General features: G+C 37.9%; 1 non-coding gene across 1 annotated transcript; it reads left to right on the top strand.

The window, feature by feature from the left end:
- Nucleotides 1–17,015: 17,015 nt before the first annotated feature.
- LOC149837786 (small nucleolar RNA R71) lies at nucleotides 17,016–17,118 on the top strand. Its single transcript, XR_016432307.1, has one exon. It is a non-coding gene; the product is annotated as a small nucleolar RNA R71 (small nucleolar RNA).
- Nucleotides 17,119–18,135: the final 1,017 nt, after the last annotated feature.

Genomic DNA, 18,135 nt, shown 5'->3' with positions numbered 1-18,135 from the left:
ATTTTTTTTTCTTTTTCAAAAATAAAATCAAAACAAGACAAGCAAAACCCACAAATAAAATGAATTAAAATAAACTTTTAAAATGGGATTTTCAGCAAAACAACTCAATACACATGCTGGACGAAAAAAAAATATCAAAACAAAAAATTATTTTTGTGAAAATCAAGAATCGGCTAGAATAAGTCTAGCCGATTTTTGGATTTTTCTTTTCAATTAAAATCAAAATCACAACTCACCATTCAACAACTAAGATGAATAAAAAATGGAATTCTTCTAAGTGGAATTTCAGTAGAACAGACCCAAGAACTCCTATGACAAATTTGAAGAATCGGCTAGATGAAGATCTAGCCGATTTTAATAAAAAGGATGAAAAATCTAAAAAAAATCTATTCCAATGAATCAAGCAAACAAATAAACCTAATCTAACGTGCTGGCCTATGCACGAAATCTAATCTAAGGTTGAAACAAAAAGAAAAATAAGAAACACACAGAAAAAGAAAAGAAAAAGAAAAGAAGCACACACTTCGGTTTTAGCTAGAAGAGAAGGAAGAAGAAGACCTACCTCTTGGAAGATCCGACGACTGGGAGGATGAAGAAGAGCGGACCGTGGCTGGAGATGGACGTCCTACACAGTTCGAGAATGCTGTACTTCACCAAAAAATGGCACCTTTGCAGCTGCTACACGTTGGAGATCCATCGACGATGGAATGTGAGCCGATTCTCGATCGGAGGGTGTAGAAAGCCGGATGGGGGTAGGGCCGGCTCACCTTGTTGGTGTGTTTCGCACTCCCGCACAAGGTTAATGGTCTCCACCTCTGCTACACCTGCAAAAATACAGAAAAGTGGTGAAAAGACAGCAAGGAACAAGAAAGAAATGAAAGAAAACACAAATGGGATCGAAATATGCTTGGAAACCAAGCATAGGCCGGTCTTCAATGGCCAAAACGTGTAGGGGATGGAGGGGAAGGAGTTGCTGGAGTAGATTCACTACAGGGGGCGTCCAAACACAGCCAAAGACGCCTAGGGTTTGCTAAAAAAAACTATTTATAGTTTTGCCATTTTTTAGAAAGAGGTTTAAAAAATAAAATATTGCTAGGCGCCACTTTCTGGGGGGGTTTCTGCAAAACTTTTTAAATTGGGTATGGATAGGCGTGTGGGCTGGGTTTTGGGCATTCTAAGAGTTGATCCAAGGTCCAATTAAGCTAATTGGGTCGGATATGGATCCGATCCACCTCGAAATCCGTGCTCAAACACTGAAATAGCCATAACTCTCTCATTTTATCTCCGATTTTTCTGAAATTCGAACCATAGCCCCTTACTATCAAAACACATCTAAACATGGGTTTAAAACCTTAAACTTGATACAAAATGCATGAAAAACTTGTTTACATGATGTGCATTTCATGCATCATCAAATACCCCCATGCTTGAATGTTTGTTAGTCCCTTAACAAACCCTAATCATGATATGCACTGAAGACAAGAAATGCTAAGCATGAATGCATAATACTAACTCACTTTCGTAGGAATCACGGTTGCATTTAGCGTATGCAACAAGCCCTTTAAACCCCTAGCTTACACTAGTGGACGAGTAAGGTCTTGTGAGGGTTTGCAGAGATGCTACCCACAAACATCAATGAAATGCGAGGATGATTTTTCAAAAATATGAGGCTCTTAAGAACAAGTTGTAACAAATATTTCATGTAATTGACATTCTCAAAACAAGTTTAAAAATCTCATGCCGCCACAGTAAAAATTCTTTTCCTTCACTTTTGTAATATTGTAGCTAGTTCATGATTTTTCTCTGAAAGTCAAGTATTCTCATGTTTTACTCATTTATTCTCACTTGTATATTTTCTGCACAGTAATACACATATATGCCTAAGCAATGAAAATTTTCTCATTCAGCACATTCTTTTTCTTTCATTTTCACTCTTTTTTCAATTTTTGATCTCTTGCGCATTCTTCTCATATGAGCACTATTTCGAATAGTCAGTTTTCGTGACCCGTGTAGCGAGCTTTGGGTCAGTGACTCCCAAGCCGGCCGGCCTTAGGGCACTAGATACAAAGTATCCCTCGGACTTAATTGCTCGAGTCACTAGACCTTCTATTCTAATAGTTTACATATAGTCTTCCTCCCGTCCTGTGCAATGTCTCTATCTCTTAGGCTTTCTATGCAGTCCATGTAACAAGCTTTCGAACCGGTGGCTCCCAAACCAGCTGGCTTTGGGGCACCAGGTGTAAAACACCCTTCAGATTCTACTTACTCGAACTACAAAGGCCACAGATATCGACTTAGACAAGAAGACGATCTCCTTTGTTATCCTTTTCGTTAAGATACTCAAACACTTCATCTCGTGTCTGAGTTCCACTACTAGGATTAACAAAGACATCAACAACTAAACGTAGCTCTATTCTTTTAAACTCATTTTTCAAACACATCTTTCCATTGCTTATTTCTTTCACAAAACATACTGTGCATACTTATACTAAAGTGATTCAAAATTTTCTAACAATCAAATACTACCTTTTCTTTGAATTATCTCATAAACAACTACTCTATTTGACTCAGTTCAGAAAAAAATAATTTATGGGGCTTAAATATTTATAAACTATTAGATTATGCCAAAAACAATCATATATCCTACAACTTGTTCTCAAATGCCTACTTTGATTACCAGTCATACAAAAAAAAAATTTGAAATTTTTGTGTGCATGCATCTAAACCACCCCCCCATGCTTGAATGACACTGTCCCTAGTGGCATACAAAATGAATAAAAATGTAATGCAAATGCACACTAAAAGACACTAACAAAAATATGGGAGAAAGGACAGATACAACCTGATTTGCTCTGAGCTTCTGAAGTTGATTTTCATCTGATCTTTGAATTCTTTAAAAGCTCTTCCATGCACCTGGTAACTGATACACTAAATGTTAAATTCATCCTGCATACATCAAAACACAAGTTAGCACATGTGAAATGAAATACTGAATAAAGAAAAACTCTGAAATGAAAAACAAATTAATGTACATATGATACATCCCTCTGGTCGAATCCTCATGCCTTCGTGAGATGCACTATCTCACACTCACCATCCTGCAAGGCATCTGAAATGAAGGGCTTCAGTCTTTGCCCATTTACCTTGAATGTACCTTGGGTCATAGGATCGAATAATGTCACTGCTCCATGGGGAAATACTTCTTTCACGATGTAAGGACCTGTCCATCTCGATCTCAACTTTCCTGGGAATAAATGCAAACGAGAATTGTATAGCCACACTTTCTGATCTGGCTCAAATACTTTCCTGACAATATGCTTATCATGAAATGCTTTCATGCGAGCTTTGTATAATTTGGCATTCTCATACGCATCATTCCGGAGTTCCTCTAATTCTGAGAGTTGCAGTGCTCTCTCTTTGCCAGCTTGGGTGAGGTCAAAATTCAATTTCTTGATAGCCCAGTACGCTCTATGCTCTAGCTCGACAGGAAGATGGCATGCTTTCCTGAATACAAGGCGATACAGGGACATGCCAATGGGAGTCTTAAATGCAGTCCTATATGCCCACAGTGCATCATCTAAACGCTGAGACCAATCCTTGCGGTCCGAGCGAACTGTCTTTTCTAAAATTCGCTTAATCTCCCTATTGGACACTTCAACCTGTCCACTAGTCTACGAATGATATGAAGTGGTGAATCTATGATTGACAGAATATCTTCTCAGAAGAGAAGCTATCTGTACATTCCTAAAATGTTTGCCACCATCGCTAATCATCGCACGTGGCACCCCAAAACGACTGAAAATGTTGTGCTTAATGAACTTAAGCACTACTCTGTGATCATTGGTCTTGGTTGCCACAGCCTCGACCCACTTAGACACATAATCAACTGCCACCAGAATGTATAAATTTCCGAATGAAGGCGGAAATGGTCCCATGAAATCAATGCCCCAAACATAAAAAATCTCGACTATCAAAATCGAAAGCAAGGGCATCATGTCCCTCTTGGACATGTTCCCAATCTGCTGACATCGCAGACATCGCCTACAGAACTCATGAGCATCCCTGTGGAGTGTGGGCCAATAAAATCCTGACTACAAAACCTTTGCAGCCGTCTTCCTACTACTAAAATGCCCTCCACAGGCTAATGAATGGGAAAACTTTAGAATGGACTGGTACTCCTCCTCCGGAACACATCTCCTAATGATCTGGTCTGCACAGTATTTGAACAACTCTGGTTCATCCCAATAATAGTGCCTCACCTGAGATAGAAATCTCTCACGCTCATTCTTGTTCCAATGCTCAGGTATCTGCCTCGAAACCAGATAGTTCACAATATCTGCAAACCAGGGTAACTGCGGTGTACTGACTGACATGATCTGCTCGTCGGGGAAAGAATCACTAATTGGCCTCTGATCCTGCGTGGTCTCCACGATCAGTCTGGAAAGATGGTCTGCTACTATGTTTTCGCTTCCCTTCTTATCTCGAATCTCGAGATCAAACTCCTGTAGTAGTAGAACCCAACGAATCAATCTCGGTTTGGTGTCTTTCTTATTCAACAAATATTTCAATGCAGAATGGTCAGAATAGACAACCACCTTCGAACCGAGTAAATAGGACCTAAATTTGTCCAATGCGAAAACTACCGCAAGTAGTTCCTTCTCTGTCGTAGTATAATTCATCTGGGCATCAGACAGAGTTCTACTCGCATAGTAGATCACATAGGGTTTCCTATCAATGCGTTGTCCTAAAATAGCCCCCATAGCGTAATCAGATGCATCGCACATAATCTCAAATGGGAGAGTCCAATCTGGAGGTCTCAAAATAGGTGCAGTAATCAAGGCCTCTTTGAGAATCTCAAAGGCCTTCATACAATCCTCAACGAAAACAAAGGGCTGGTCTTTCTCCAATAAAGTGCAAAGCGGTAGAGAGATTTTGCTGAAATCTTTTATGAACCGCCTGTAAAATCCCGCATGCCCTAAAAATGATCGAATCTGCCTCACAGAGGTGGGTGGAGTCAAATGGGAAATGGATTCCACCTTCGCTCTGTCAACCTCAATACCACGCTTGGACACAATGTGTCCTAGCACAATCCCCTCCTGGACCATAAAATGGCTCTTTTCCCAACTCAGGACGAGATTGGTCTCCGCACACCTACTCAGTACTCGAGTAAGTTTTTTGGAGGCAATCTTCAAAAGAAGAGCCATACACAGAAAAGTCGTCCATAAAAACTTTCATTACATCATCAATCATGTCCGAGAAGATAGCAAGCATGCACCTCTGAAAAGTAGTCGGGGCATTACAGAGCCCAAACGACATAGGTCTAAACGCGAAGGTGCCATAAGGACATGTAAATGTGGTCTTCTCCTGGTCATCAAGATGGACAGCTACCTGATTGTATCCTGAATATCCATCTAGAAAGCAGTAGTAGCTCTGCCCTGCGAGTCTCTCTAAGATCTGATCAATGAATGGCAATGGGAAATGATCTTTCCTAGTTGCCACATTCAGCTTCCTATAATCGATGCAGACTCGCCATCCTGTAGTGGTCCTCATCGGAATTCTCTCACCCTTCTCATTCTCAACCACAGTGAGTCCTGACTTCTTCGGCACAACCTGAATCGGACTGACCCACTAGCTATCATAAATAGGGTAAATGATTCTGGCATCCAACCACTTCACTACCTCTTTCTTTACCACTTCCTTCATGTTGGGATTTAGCCTTCTCTGCATATCCCTAAATGGCTTGACTTCCTCATCATAATGGATTCTATGCATGCAGAATGAATGATCAATCCCCTTCAGATCAGCAACTCCCCAGCCAATCGCTGCCTTGTGCTCTCGAAGAATAGTCAGCAATCTCTGTTCCTGCTCCTCAGTGAGCAAGGACGAGATGATCACAGGCAGAGTCTCATCATCTCCGAGATAAGCATACTTGAGTGAATCTGGTAAGGGCTTTAGCTCAAGTTTCGGAGGTGACTCGATCGACGATTTGGCGGGGGTCTCCGCAAGTGGTGGAAGAGGCTCCCTGACAGCTCCCCAAGGTGGTCTCTCTGACGACACTCTAGACACATCTACACTATCTACACTACTATTCTTCTCTATATGGTATAGACCTAAAGAATCCTCAGTAATGTACAACTCGGGTTGCTCCTCCACTAACTCATGTGCAATGTCTACATGAAAGCAGTCCATGTCTCCCGCTGGTCCCATCGCGGCATTGAAAATATTCAGCTTTACCTTCCTATTGCCGAATGAGAGATCCATGGCTCCGGTCCTACAGTTGATGCACGCATTGGCAGTCGCCAAGAATGGTCTGCCTAAAATAATCGGAGTCTGGTGCTGGCTATCTACTTCTAAAATATCAAGAATAATGAAATCAACTGGAAAATAAAAGTCATCCACCTTAACTAGCATGTCCTCCAAGACACCTCTCGGTACCTTGACAGAACGATCTGCCAGTTGAAGTGTAATCAGAGTCGATCTCATCTCTCCTAGCCCGAAAGAATCAAAGAAATATCCGGGCAGAATGTTCACGCTTGCTCCAAGATCGAGCAATGCGCATTCTATCCGGATGTTCCCTATAATACAAGCAATGATAGGTGTTACGACAATGAAGCCATACATGATACTTCAAGTACAAGGTTTTGATGATGAGCAAGTAGAATCAACTGCATTTCAGCTAAGGCTATGAAGAAATTGAAGAATTCGGTGAAGAATCCTTGAAGACTAGTGTGCAAATGTTTAATTCATTAAAACTCTTAGATTCTTGTAAGAGCCTTACTTAGAGTGCATATTTAGGTTGCATTTCACCTTAAAAGTCTTTAGAAAAACTTTTCTAAAAGAAACTCTTTTGAAAATCTTTTTAGAAAACTCTTTTCTTAAATTTTCATGTTTATTAGTCGACCAATAGACTTATCAGTCGACTAATCCTTTCGCGCCATATTTTCTAAAAAGTCATTCTTGTCAAATTAGTCGACCGAAGGTTTTATCAGTCGACTGGACAGAATGTCTGTTTTCTGAAAAATTAGCAGCAGTCGACTAATGGTTTTATCAATCGACTGAACAGAACATGTGTTTTCTGTAAAATTTAGCAGCAGTCGACTAATGCTTTTTATCAGTCGACCGAACAGAATGTTTGTTTTTCAGAAGTTTTTAGCAGCAGTCGACTAAGAGGTTTTTCAGTCTACTGATGATATTATCAGTCGACTAACTTTTCTTAAGTCGACTAAGTTTCAAAAGTTCAGATTTTCAAACGGCTCGATTAACAGATCAGTCGACCGATGATAACAGTCAGTCTACTAATAACTAACTATTAGTCGACTAACTGATGTTTCAGTCGACTAATTTTGCCGTTTTCCTGAAACTTCAAAAAGGCGTGTCTTTTCATTTTTCAAACGTTTTGATCGTTCAAAATAGACAGTTTTGACACCCTCTCATACTCTCAACGTATGGAATATTTTAACTATAAATATGAGTGCATTCTACACTCAAAATATGAAATTCAATAGAATTACATTGAATTACTTCTTGCTTTTTACTCCTATTCATTCAAGTATTTGTTTTCTCACTCACGTGATATTTTCACTTCAGTTTTTCACTCAAATCACTTTGAGAGATAGTGAATTCGTGAGTAGAGTGTTTCAACAACCTCAAAAGCCAATTGCATCTCATTTGCATTCAAAAGGAAGGCTCATAGGTTGTATTGTAAGTTGTTATTTCTTTTGTGTAAAAAGAAGGACTCCTTGGTGTAAAGGAGTTGTTTGCTTTCAGTAGGGTTGTTACTGAAAGTGAGACCGGTTATGGTCTGTGTGATCTTTTGTTTACAAGGTTGATAGTGGAAAATCTCAAGCGGGTTTTGCTTGGGGACTGGATGTAGGTCGGGTTTGACCGAACCAGGATAAAATCTTGTGTTCTTTGTGTGTTTGCTTTGAGATTTGCAAAATCATTCAATATTCCGCAGAAATTTTTTAAAAGCACTATTCACCCCCCCTCTAGTGATCGTTGCCTCGATCCTAGTGCACTTTCATTTGGTATCAAAGCACAGATTTGCTATTACTTTGATTTGACCATCATCTAGCATGGGAACTACAACATCTCAGCACAAAGAAGGAAGCTCCTCTGTTCGTCCTCCTCTCTTCGATGGAACAAACTATGGATACTGGAAAGTAAGAATGACAATATTCCTGCAATCCATGGATATCGATATCTGGAGAGTTGTTTCAGAAAAGTACCAAACTCCATCAACTGATTTCAGCCGATGGACCGATGAAGAAAAGAAGACTACTTCACTGAATGCCAAAGCCATGAATGCATTATATTGTGGCGTTGACAAGGTAGAATTCAATCGCATCTCTCAATGCTCTACAACAAATAAAATCTGGCATACTCTTCTCGTGACACACGAAGGTACGTCAAAGGTAGAAGAATCTAATGAAGAAGTCGTCAACATGTGTTTTGTAGCACAAGAAGATTCGGTAAGTCAATTTGACTATGATGAGTTATTTGAAGCATTTAATGATTTATATGCTAAATTTAAGAGTCTTAGTTCTAAAAATAAAGAGTTAAAAACTGAAAATTTAACTCTTGACTCTCAAAATAAAGTGTTACTTCAAGAAATAGAAGATCTCAAGAAGGAAAATTCTTGCCAAGCAATTGAGATAAAAGAAATTAGAGTTAGAACCAATCTCTTACAAAAGGAAATATCTAGTCTTAAAAAAAAGTCAAATGATCTTCTTTCTATAATGACCAAATTCACAAATGGTCAAGAGAATCTAGAAAAACTTCTTGGTTCTCAAAGATGCTCGGTTAATAAAACCGGTTTGGGATATAGCTTCTTTGATACTCAAAATAGACCAAACCTTGTGGTGAAAAATCAAAGACATTATTCTCAACCTTTTGTTCATAAAACTAAACTTTCTAGTTCTAATAGAAATGCATCTAGAAATGATTATTTTAGAAATGTTTATTCTAAATCCTTTTATAGAAAGAATATTTATTATCAAAGGAAACCAAAATCCAAATGGATGGGTTCCTAAGACTAACTCTCATGGACCCGAAAATAGAAAGGGGTCAAATGCTCTGTTTTCTGATTTTGTTGTAGGTACACAACATAAGGAGCAAATGGATATTGGACAGCGGCTGTTCCAAACATATGACTGGAAGGCCGGAGTTATTTTCCACCCTCCAAAATAAGGATGGAGGAACCGTCACCTTTGGTGACAATAACAAGGGAAAAGTGATAGGTATTGGTAATATTGGTAATCCAAAATTTCCCTTGATAGAAAATGTTCTTTTAGTGGATGGTTTAATGCATAATTTAATATCTATTAGTCAATTATGTGATAAAGGTTTTCATGTTTCTTTTGAAAATGATTTATGCTTAATTTCTGATTTTCAATCTAAAAAGATCATTTTTAAAGGTAAAAGAAGAAACAATGTGTATGAACTATATCTAGATGAATTACCCTCTTTTAATGAAAAATGTCTTATTGTTTCAAATGAAATTCTTGGACATGTTAATTTTAAAATTATCCAAGAATGATCTTGTAAGAGGCCTACCTAGAATACCATATAAAAAGGATCATTTATGTGATGCTTGTCAAAGGGGTAAACAAATCAAGAGTTCTTTTAAAACTAAAGATATAGTTTCAACAAAACGTCCTCTTGAACTTTTACATTTAGATCTATTTGGACCATCTAGAATTCAAAGTTTGAATGGTAGCAAGTATGCTTTTGTTATAGTAGATGATTATTCTCGGTTTACATGGGTGATTTTTCTAAAAAGCAAAAATGATGCTTTTTCAGAATTTTCTAAACTTTGTAGAAGAATTACAAATGAAAAATCTACATCTATTATTAAAATTCGTAGTGATCATGGTGGTGAATTTGAAAATGAATCTTTTCTAAAGTTTTGTGATTTACATGGTATCTCTCACAACTTTGCTTTTCCTAGAGCGGCTCCACAAAATGGAGTTGTTGAAAGAAAGAATAGAACTTTGCAAGAATGTGCTAGAACTATGCTTCAAGATAAAAATTTACCAAAATATTTTTGGGCTGAAGCAATTAATACAGCATGTTATGTCTTAAATCATGTTCTTATTCCACCAATTTTACATAAAACATGTTTTGAATTGTATTATGATCGTATACCAAAGATCTCATATTTCAAAATTTTTGGTAGTAAATGTTTCTTGTTAAATACCAAAGATAATCTTGATAAGTTTGATTCAAAATCAGATGAATCAATATTTCTTGGATATTCTTCTAGAAGTAAAGCATATCGTATTTTCAATAAAAGAACATCTTGTATTGAAGAATCTTTACATGTTGCATTTGATGAGAATTGTGAGCAGGTTATTCATCTAAGCGAAGAAGAAGAAGCAATACTTCAAGAAGAACCCTTGATAGAGAGTACTTCTCAAGAAAATATTCCTCTTCAACCGGTTTGGAAAGAAGTTCCTAATCATCCACATGAACAAGTTATTGGTGAAATAAAGAGTGGTGTCCAAACTAGAAGGCAGTTAGAAAAATATATTGCAAATGTTGCTTTCATATCTAAATTAGAACCAAAGAATATCAATGAGGCATGTGATGATGAATTTTGGCTTTTAGCCATGTCTGAAGAACTTAACCAATTTACTAGGAATGATGTTTGGGATCTAGTTGATAGACCAAAGGATCATCCAGTAATTGGAACAAGATGGGTCTTCCGAAATAAGCTGGATGAAAATGATGAAGTCATTCGAAACAAAGCAAGGCTAGTGGCACAAGGGTATAATCAAGAAGAAGACATAGATTTTGATGAAACCTATGCACCAGTGGCTCGATTAGAGTTAATTCGTATGATGCTTGCTTTTGCTAGTTACATGAACTTCAAGTTATATCAAATTGATGTTAAGAGTGCATTTTTAAATGGACACATCAATGAAGAAGTTTATGTAGAGCAACCCCCAGGCTTTGAAAATGAGAAATATCCAGAAAAGGTCTACAAATTGAAAAGAGCTCTGTATGGACTCAAACAAGCACCAAGAGCGTGGTATGAAAGACTACGAAATTTTCTAGAACAATCTGGTTTTTCCATTGGTCGGGTAGACTCCACTTTATTTATTAAAAATCTTAATTCAGATATTCTTATTGTGCAAATTTATGTTGATGACATAATATTTGGTTTTACTAATGATTCTCTTTGTAAAGAATTTGCTAAGGCTATGCAGGAAGAGTTTGAAATGAGCTTGATGGGCGAATTAAACTACTTCCTTGGACTTCAAATAAAGCAAACTGAAGAAGGAATCTTCATCAATCAGGCTAAGTATACAAAAGAACTTCTCAAGAGATTTGGGATGGACTCATCGAAATCAAGAAGAAATCCTATGAGTACAACTACTTCTCTTGATAAAAATGAAAATGGTAAAAGTGTAGATACTAAGCTCTACAGAGGTATGATCGAATCTCTATTATACTTAACTGCTAGTCGACCTGATATTATGTTTAGTGTTTGTATGTGTGCAAGATTTCAAGCTAATCCAAAGGAATCTCATTTAACTGCAGTAAAACAAATTCTTCGTTATTTGAAAGATACTTCAGATTTCGGTTTGTTTTACCCAAAATCATCTTCCTTTGATTTAGTTTCATATAGTGATGCAGATTTTGCAGGAAGTAAATCTGATCGCAAGAGTACTAGTGGAACTTGTCATTTCTTGGGAAATTCCTTAGTCTCTTGGTTTAGTAAAAAGCAAAATTCAGTATCACTCTCAACAACTGAAGTTGAATATATAGCGGCTAGTTTAGCATGTTCACAAGTACTTTGGATGAAACAAACCTTAAAAGATTTTGGTTTAAACTACTCTACAACAACTATTTATTGTGATAACACTAGTGCTATAAATCTTTCGAAAAATCCTATTCAGCACTCAAGAACCAAGCATATTGAAGTTAGACATCATTTTTTAAGAGATCATGTGTTAAAAGGAGATATTTCGTTAAATTTTATTTCCACTAAAGAACAGCATGCCGATATCTTCACTAAACCTCTTAAAAATGAAAATTTTATGAGAATTAGGAGAGAACTAGGTATTTGCTCGTTTTTGGATTTATAAAAATGCTGATTTTTTGAACAAAATCTCAAAATCGCACTATTTTAGTCGACCGATAAAATTCTAGTCGACTGGTGTTTTTATGTATCGCATCATATTAGTCGACCGATATATTTCTAGTCGACTGATGATATTTTTTAGAATAAGTCACACTTTTTTAAGTCGACCGATAAAGTTTTAGTCGACTAAATTTTTTTTAAAAAAAAAAATTAAGTGAAGGGACCCGACACCCCTTGGATTTGTTTTAAAACCCGTTTTTTTTTTTAAAAAAGAGGCTTCGTTTCACTTCGTACCTTTTCGTTTTTTTTAAAAAAAAAAAAAAACAACGAAACCCTTTAAACCAAAAACCCCTCTTTCTCTTTTGCCTCTCTCTCTCTCTTCCGAAAAACCCTCGGAGTGTCGTTCGACTCCATCATCGCCGGGATTTTCTTACCGTAACAGGGAGACGCCGGAATCTTGTGGCCGTGATCTTCAAACGCCGGAATCCTCTTGTAGTGACTGGCGCATCTTCAAAAACACGCCGGAACTCTCTTGCCGGGACAGTGCATTGCCGGAATCCCCTTTTGGCCGACCTCTCCTCACCGTCAGCCACCGCATCGTCCTTTGTTTTTGAACGCCGAAAAGCTTTTTTCCCTTGCCGGACGTTATTTGGAAGCCGACATTTTGGTAACCATGCCTCGCACGAAGTCTGCATCTGCAAAAGTTTTAGGTTCTCCTCCTCCTACACCTACTTCAAGACATGGTTTTTCACTAAGATTACTTCACAACCCTCTTCTCTATGACACTTTTGGATCAATTTCTGCACTACCTATTTTACCAGGCCGAAATGTTCTATTTCACTTGTTTTCTCGTTACAAAATAAGAGAATTATTTCCTGGTATTTCACATCTTTTTGATGCTTGTGCAGATACCCTTCACTATCCTTTTCTCATTCACTTGTTTTACACAAATTTACAAATGAATCATGAAACTGGAGTTTTGTCTTCTCTTGTTCGTGATGTTGAAATCGAGTTTGATTCAAAATTGCTTGGAGAAATTCTTGAAATTCCACCTTCAGACACTCTTTTCAACACTATTGAATTGAATGATGAAAGAGTTTTTGAACAAATTCTTCTTCCAGAAGCACCTCACTGCCCTCCTTTCAAAAATACTAATCTTCAAACTCGTGCACGCATTGCTGGACGAATCCTTGCCCACAATGTTCTACCCAAAACTGGTTCTTTTGATTATTATTCCACAGATCTATCTACGGCTCTTTATGTTTTATTTGGAAATATTTCTGTCAACTGGGCCAATGTATATTTTACAAACTTGTGGAAACAAAAACCATTTCTTCCTTATGGTTGTCTTTTAACCCGTATTTTTAGACATTTTAAAGTTCCTTTAACAAATGAAAAGTACATTGAGCAAAAAGAGTTCTTTGATCAAACAATTTTTAAAAGAATGAAAATTAAATATCTGCCTCCCTTAAATGTTGATTAAACTGAACCATCTGATCCTAATGAACCATCCATTTCTGAACCTTCACCTTCTGCGACACCTTCATCTCATGCAAAAAGAAAGAAATTTTCGACAAATCAAGACCATGATGAAGTTATGCAGAGACTGGAAGCTTTGGAGCTGCATCAACACACTTTTCGTGAAGATGTGACTCAACAACTTGCTTCAATTCAGAATGATGTAACTGCCATTAAGGATTTGCTAAACTCTCTTTTCTGATCTTTGATCTTTGAAAAACATACTTTATGGGTTGTAATATTTTAAACTTATCTCTATTTCTGCTTATGCTATTTTTTCCCTTACTCTTTTTTATTCTGACAAAGGGGGAGAAAAAGATAAAGATTGCATTACATTGAAATTACAGGAGATCTTGAGAAAAAGATGATAGCAATTATATTACAGGAGATCTTGCATGAGAAATGCAAAAATGAATGTATTTCTAAATACATGAAGAAATGATGAATGGAAATGCAAACCAATCAATATGTGATATATGTGCTTTAAATGTGCTAACTTTTTATGTTTTGCAGCATATTGATAGGGGGAGTAAAATCTCCATCTATGCATCTAAATGCTTCATCTTTGATTAAGTTTGTCATCATCAAAAAGGGGGAGATTGTTACGACAATGAAGCCATACATGATACTTCAAGTACAAGGTTTTGATGATGAGCAAGTAGAATCAACTGCATTTCAGCTAAGGCTATGAAGAAATTGAAGAATTCGGTGAAGAATCCTTGAAGACTAGTGTGCAAATGTTTAATTCATTCAAAGTCTTAGATTCTTGTAAGAGCCTTACTTAGAGTGCATATTTAGGTTGCATTTCACCTTAAAAGTCTTTAGAAAAACTTTTCTAAAAGAAACTCTTTTGAAAATCTTTTTAGAAAACTCTTTTCTTAAATTTTCATGTTTATTAGTCGACCAATAGACTTATCAGTCGACTAATCCTTTCGCGCCATATTTTTTAAAAAGTCATTCTTGTCAAATTAGTCGACCGAAGGTTTTATCAGTCGACTGGACAGAATGTCTGTTTTCTGAAAAATTAGCAGCAGTCGACTAATGGTTTTATCAGTCGACTGAACAAAACATGTGTTTCTGTAAAATTTAGCAGCAGTCGACTAATGCTTTTTATCAGTCGACCGAACAGAATGTTTGTTTTTCAGAAGTTTTTAGCAGCAGTCAACTAAGAGGTTTTTCAGTCTACTGATGATATTATCAGTCGACTAACTTTTCTTAAGTCGACTAAGTTTCAAAAGTTCAGATTTTCAAACGGCTCGATTAACAAATCAGTCGACCGACGATAACTGTCAGTCTACTAATAACTAACTATTAGTCGACTAACTGATGTTTCAGTCGACTAATTTTGTCATTTTCCTGAAACTTCAAAAAGGCGTGTCTTCATTTTTCAAACGTTTTGATCGTTCAAAATGGACAGTTTTGACACCCTTTCATACTCTCAACGTATGGAATATTTTAACTATAAATATGAGTGCATTCTACACTCAAAATATGAAATTCAATAGAATTACATTGAATTACTTCTTGCTTTTCACTCCTATTCATTCCAGTATTTATTTTCTCACTCACGTGATATTTTCACTTCAGTTTTTCACTCAAATCACTTTGAGAGATAGTGAATTTGTGAGTAGAGTGTTTCAACAACCTCAAAAGCCAATTACATCTCATTTGCATTCAAAAGGAAGGCTCATAGGTTGTATTGTAAGTTGTTATTTCTTTTGTGTAAAAAGAAGGACTCCTTGGTGTAAAGGAGTTGTTTTCTTTCAGTAGGGTTGTTACTGAAAGTGAGACCGGTTATGGTCTGTGTGATCTTGTAGTTTACAAGGTTGATAGTGGAAAATCTCAAGCGGGTTTTGCTTGGGGACTAGATGTAGGTCGGGTTTGACCGAACCAGGATAAAATCTTGTGTTCTTTGTGTGTTTGCTTTGAGATTTGCAAAATCATTCAATATTTCGCAGAAATTTTTTAAAAGCACTATTCACCCCCCTCTAGTGCTCGTTGCCTCGATCCTAGTGCACTTTCAATAGGGGATCCAGGGTCCTTGAGCTTTGGTGGTTTCTGATGCTGAAGTACTGAACTCACCTGCTCAGTCAGATGGACCCTGTTAGGAACTCGCTCTCTCGATTTCCTCTTTTGCGTACATAGCTCCTTCAGGAATTTGGCATATGCCGGCACCTGCTGAATCGCATCGAGCAAAGGTAGGTTGATCTGCACATGCTTGAAGATGTCAAGCATGTCCTGGATCTTCGCACCTTGCTTCCCTCTATATCTAGGAGACTCTAATGCTTTGAGATAGGGTGGTGGGGGAATATACTCTGCTGGCTCCTCCTCTTTGTGAGAAGGCTCACTCCTATCCTTCTTCTTCTCTGAGGATGAAGATGATGATGGAGATGGGGATGATAATGATGGCCGAGCCGACGTAGGTGAAACAATGGTCTCTGGCTCCTCTATCCTCTCTTTACTCTCTCGCTCTCTGCTCTCGACGTGATACTCACGTCCACTCCTCAAGGCCATAACTGATTTGGCCTGCTGCTGTGTCTCAATATGAAACAGACCTCCAGTAATCTGGTCCTTGCCCTTCGGGTTCATGACAGCCTGACTCGGCAATGTACCCTCGGGTCTCCTACTAATAGCCTCAGCTAACTGTCCCATTTGCAATTCTAACTTCGCAATGGACTGCGTATGCGAGCTCAAAATCTGGCTACACTTCTCGAAGGCGTTCTGATTAGAGGTTTTCACCTCTTGGAATGCCTGGAGAAGTCTCTCCTCAAAAGATGTCTACGGGGCAGACTCCTGCTGAATCGGGGGAGTGTCAGAAGAAGAAGAAGACTGAGAATAGTTCGGTCTTTGAAATGACTGAGTAAAAGATGGCTGCCGAACTGGCTGAGAGGATGTAGGCATCTGCGTGGAAGACTGTGGATTCTTCCATGAAAAATTGGGATGGTTACGCTAACCCGGATTATATGTCGATGAAAATGGGTTATTCGGCGGTCTGACGTAACCCTGAGCTGCCTGAACTTGTTCTTGAACAAATTTAGGGTACTGAGCTACCGAAGGGCACTCAGTGATCTCGTGTGCCGGACTGGCACAAAGAGTACACACCTGCTGTGTAGTGGATGGTCCTGAGAGAAGCTGGTCCAGCTTCTGAGCAATCATGTCTACCTTGCACTGTAGTGCAGTAGATGGACCAATCTCCAAAACACCAGCTTTCTTCTGAATGCTGGGTGTGGCTCTATCCGAATGAGAGCTCGAAGCATGGTGGAGTGAATTCTCGGCCAATGTGTTAAATAGCCTCCATGTTTCGTCCTCGCTCTTCAGCATGAATGTCCCTCCACATGAAGAGTCGATCATCTGACGATTCTTGTCAGACAATCCATCATAGAAGCTCTGCACCAGTTGCCATTTCGGCACCTGATGATGGGGACATTTCCTGAGGAGATCCTTTATTCTCTCCCAGGTCTCATGAAAGCGCTCACCATCTAGCTCTGAAAAGCTAGTGATGGTTCTACGATATTGGTTCGTACGACCAATGAGAAAATATTTCCGAAGAAACTCCTGTTGCAATTGATCCCATGACTCTATTTCTACAGAATCTAAGGATTTTAGCCAATACTTGGCTTTGTCCTTCAATGAAAAGGGGAATAGAGTCAACCTCAATGCATCATCGTCGAAATTTTGTATCTTAACAGTAGAACATATTTCGAGAAATTCATCTAAATGTCGGTAGGGATCCTCATGACTAAGGCCATAAAAGGATGGAAGCATTTGAATAATGCTGGCCTTAATCTCATAATGCGGCGCTCCTACATCGGGTCTCCGAATGCAGGATGCCTGAACATAATCTGTGGGAATGAAGTATTCCCGCAGAGGACGTGAATGAACTGGGGGTGGAGGTGGAGGATCCATGTCAGCCATTGTTGCCGAACTTCGACGAGAATGTAAAATTCTCTATGGGTTGTCAACAAATGGGTGTAATGGGGTTCCTAGACCTCGTCGACCCTGCATACACTGGTACTAAGACCAGATGTAAGCAAACGACCTAACTCTAAATCTAAACTACACAGGTACTAAAATGTAAATAACACAAAATCGACAACTACTAAACAAATATGCTAAACTAATTATGTCAGAATGATCTAACTAAGTAAATGAAATAACAAATTAAACTACTCTAAAGTACTGAAAAGATAAATACAGGAAATCACAAACTAAGTTTTTCTAAAACCCACCTGTCTAATCGCTCCTTGCAGAATGAATTTCAAGTGAATCCTAGAAAGAACATAACGTGAATCCTATATTTACTAACTATGTTAATCCTATATTCACTTACTAATCCTACTAACTAAAAATAAAACACTAATTAACTAACTAAAACAAATTAATAAATCAAACTCTAAGAAATAAAGTAATTAATTCGCCGTTCCCCGGCAACGGCGCCAAAATTTGGTTGTTTATTTTGAAATGATCTTTTTAAAACAATTATTTTCAATAAAACTTTGGAAAATCGTCAACCAAAAATATAAAAATCG

This window comes from Nuphar pumila, chromosome 5 (assembly GCF_984573655.1).
Source record: "Nuphar pumila chromosome 5, dmNupPumi1.hap1.1, whole genome shotgun sequence".
NCBI lineage: Eukaryota > Viridiplantae > Streptophyta > Magnoliopsida > Nymphaeales > Nymphaeaceae > Nuphar > Nuphar pumila.
The sequence above is the reverse complement of the archived record's forward strand: the minus strand, read 5'-3'. Positions and strand labels throughout refer to the sequence as shown.